This window comes from Lissotriton helveticus, chromosome 7, assembly GCF_964261635.1.
Source record: "Lissotriton helveticus chromosome 7, aLisHel1.1, whole genome shotgun sequence".
NCBI classification, from domain to species: Eukaryota; Metazoa; Chordata; class Amphibia; order Caudata; family Salamandridae; genus Lissotriton; species Lissotriton helveticus.
The window spans coordinates 358,164,791-358,168,214 of NC_136068.1; the positions used below are offsets into that span (position 1 = coordinate 358,164,791).

The following is a 3,424-nucleotide window of genomic DNA, read 5'->3' on the forward strand; positions in this document are numbered from 1 at the left end:
AGCACCACGTGGTGAATTATGGACATGTGAACTAAACTCGCTCGATTTTAAGGGACAAGAAACAGGCATTACAAAGTGGCAGACAAGAGGGGTTTTAAACATGACACAAGGAATTGTGAAACTGGTACATTAGGTCTCCCAATGTTTTGTTTCAAGGCCCAGTGAGGAGTCAGGGGCGATTCTGTGGGCGAGTGTCTGTCTGTTAGATTCATGTCTATGGAGGGCCCTCACTCCCGGTCTTTAGCCTACAGGCTCACCCCTACAGGCTCACCGCAGACACGCAGTGTATCTGTTCCTCAGAAGGGCTCACCAGTGGCCAGCATTCGTCCTGCATTACCCCCTCATGGGTCCTCCCCGTCCCAGTCCTTACCACGTGAGGCAGTCCTGCCTCCACCCAGCCAATCAAAACGCCAGAAATCCAAAGGTCGAAGGTGACATAAGCCCCTCCCACCCACCGCCATGCCTCTTTTTTTTATGCTCCGACGGCTGTCGGAACGCTGGTGCTCCCGGTTCCTGCCTTTGTTCCTGTTTTCTTCTGGATGGTTTGGCGGTGCCGTGAGTGTTTCTTTTGCATTTTTAAATGCTTCTGTTTATGGTCTTTTCATGTTTTTGCCGGCGTGGCCGCTCCGGTCCTCCGGCCGGCCACGCTCCTGTTCTGGGGTCAGGATTCTCCCCGTTCATGTGCTGGGCTGGGGCGGGGAGCCCTCCTGGTGTTCTGGCCCCAGGTCGTTCCGGCGCTGGTGCTTTAGTGCAGCGTCCGGCCCCTGCTGCCATGTTCTTCATATGTGGCTGTGGGTGGAGACTGCAGGGCTGCCCTTTTTTGTTTATTTTCTGATCTCACATACGAGATTGCTGTTTGGGGCAGTGTTTCCTGGAGGTTGCTGGGCACTTCCTTTATTGGTGTGTTGGGTGTTTTCCTGGTGCTCGCTTCGGCAGCACTTATGCTATTCTTGGAACGATACAGAGAAGATTGGCATGGCCCCTGCGCAAGGATGACATGCACATTCGTGATGCGTTCCATATATGGGGTTTACTCCTTTGCTCGCCATATTTGAGGGGACTTCCTCTCCGGTGCATCCACGGAGCTGTTGCTCATTGGTATGTCATATGCCTCTGGTGTCACAGGCTATCACGTGCTGAGGGTTCAAGTCCTGCCAATGCTGTCATTTTGACTTGGGATGTTCATCTTCGTGCTGTGCTTTGGGAATTTGCATTCTCTTTGTCCACGTAGCATCTTTTGCAGTTTTTCTTGGACTGTTTTGCGCTGTCTGCGCTGCTGGTGCGTGCGGCTCTGCCTTCATCTCTTGTTGGTGGGATCGTGGACGTTTTTCCCTGTTGGGGTATACGTTCGGGGATGGACTTTCTCCCTGATTCATTTGCTCCGGCGGGGTTTATTCCCGTTTTTTACCGGCCATTTCGTGCTGTCCTGTTGGCTGTACTGGCTGCGGTGTGACTTGGCATTGCCATGCGGGGTGTTCCTCTCTTTCTGGGGACACGATTTTGTCTGGTGGTCTTTGTCACCTGGTGTCCTCCATTTTTCTTCTTTTTTGCACCTTCTCCCTCTGTCTTCGAGGCTTCTTCCCTGGAGGTCCGGGTTGGGCGGTTGGTGGATTCCGCTCTCAAGAGTTCGTATGCTGCTTCTCCTTTTTGGGGTGTGTGCTTGCTCTTTTTCGGTCTGTGCTTCGCAGGTTCTTTTCTTAGGGGTCCCTCCTTCCAGTCCCGGATGGTTGGGCCTTGTCCTCGGCTACCGGGGTGGCGGGGGCTTGTGAGATTTCTCTCTGGCCTGCGTTTTGGTGCTTTGCCATTCCCCTGGTGCCTTGGTCCTATGCCTTCATTTTTTGCACTACGTTTGGTTCCCTGCCTCTGCGGCGCCTGCTGCTGCCCCTGAGTGCCTGTCGGATATGTTGTGCCCAGGGGGAGTCTCCGTGGCCTGGTGGTTGCATCTCTTCCTCTTCAGGTTATGTGTTCCGCTCCTGGTGTTGACCTGCTTGTGGGTCGCCTATCCCCTTTTAGGCTGTTTTCACGGTCGCTTCATTGCCCGTTGGCACTGTGGTGCGTTCAGCCGTCTTCTTTGGCGTCGGCCTATTTTTTGTCGCTACGCTCTGTGATGCTGGTTTCGGTGACGGAGTGGGGCCGGGGGTCCTCTTTCTCTCTGTTCCAGGTCCTGGCACCCGTTGGTCTTTCTGTTCGGTTCTGCCTCCCGGGGCTTTGGTCGGGTTGGTGCGGCTGTTTCCCTTTCAGTTGTGCCCCTTGCAGCCCGGTTTTCCCCTCTTCTTGGTGGGTGATTTTGGCTTCCCTAGGTGTGGGAGTCGCCTGTTTTTCTCGTTCCCCTCCATCCGGGTGCTCAGAGGTTTGCGGTGGTTGAGTTCCGTTTCCTGTTTTCAGGTGTTTCCTTTCGGTCTCTCTCATGCTCGTCTAGTTTTTTCCACGGCGCTGGCTCCTGCTGTGGGGGTTTGCTGGCCTGGTTCCGGTTTCTGGGGTCGTATTGGGTCTGGCCGTTCCTCGTCTGGTTCCTGTTCGGGGGCTTCAGTTCCTCAGGTCCGGTTTGACGCTTTGCTGGGGGCTGTTTCTCAGTGCTCGCTTCAGCGTCTCGTGTGCTTTCTGTTGAGCGTTACTGGTGGGGGTTGTCGTGGCCCCTGCGCTAGGGTGACACGCATTTCGTGAGGTGTTCCATATATCCGGATCTGTTCTCTGTCCTGTTGGATCTTCTGCGGGTCCTACTGGGTCTCCCTCCTGCCCCGGCTCGGGGTGGGTTTTGTGTCCGGCGGATGGTGGTTGCCTCCTCGGCTGTGGTTCCTTGGGCTCTTGTGCACCTCGTGTCCTTGGTGTTTCTTCTGATGACTCATTGGATACGGGGCTCTGGTTCCTCTCTCCCCTGGTCTGGTGGCTTTGCTCTCCCGACCTGGTGTGGGGGGTGCATTTCTGCTTCCTTCTCTCCTCTTGTTGTCCTTGAATGCCTGTCCTTGGGTTGGGGCCCCGTTGGGGTCCTTGGTGGCCGGCTTGTCTGTTGTTCGGGCTGGCGCTCCGGGGGCTCGTTGTTGTTTGGGCCTTCTTGGGGGGTCCCGGTACGTGTCTCTGTTCCTGCGGGCTTCCCTGTCTTGTGTCTGGGCGGCGACTTCTCTGTTGTCTTTCAGGGGGCTTGAGAGGCATCCCTGTTACGGCGGTTGTTTTCTTTATTGGAATGGTACTCTAGTTGTGCCTTCTGTTGGTGGCTTGGGCCGCTTCCTGCCGTCCTCTGTTTGGTGCTGTCTGGTGCTCGTTTCGACAGGACATGTCCTTTTGTTGGGACATTGCGTGGGTGCTTGGGACTGTGCGCTGGTGCTTGGAATGGCCCTGCACTGGGATGTCTTGCTGCTTCGTGTAGCATTCCCTCTGTCTGTTCCTCTGTGTAGGAAGGTGGCTACCTGACTATGGTTACCCCCGA

The 3,424-nt window shown here is 55.5% G+C and overlaps 1 non-coding gene across 1 annotated transcript; it reads left to right on the forward strand.

Moving 5' to 3' along the window:
* Nucleotides 1-920: 920 nt before the first annotated feature.
* Nucleotides 921-1,027, forward strand: LOC144771210 (U6 spliceosomal RNA). The gene has a single exon (XR_013599166.1). It is a non-coding gene; the product is annotated as a U6 spliceosomal RNA (small nuclear RNA).
* Nucleotides 1,028-3,424: the final 2,397 nt, after the last annotated feature.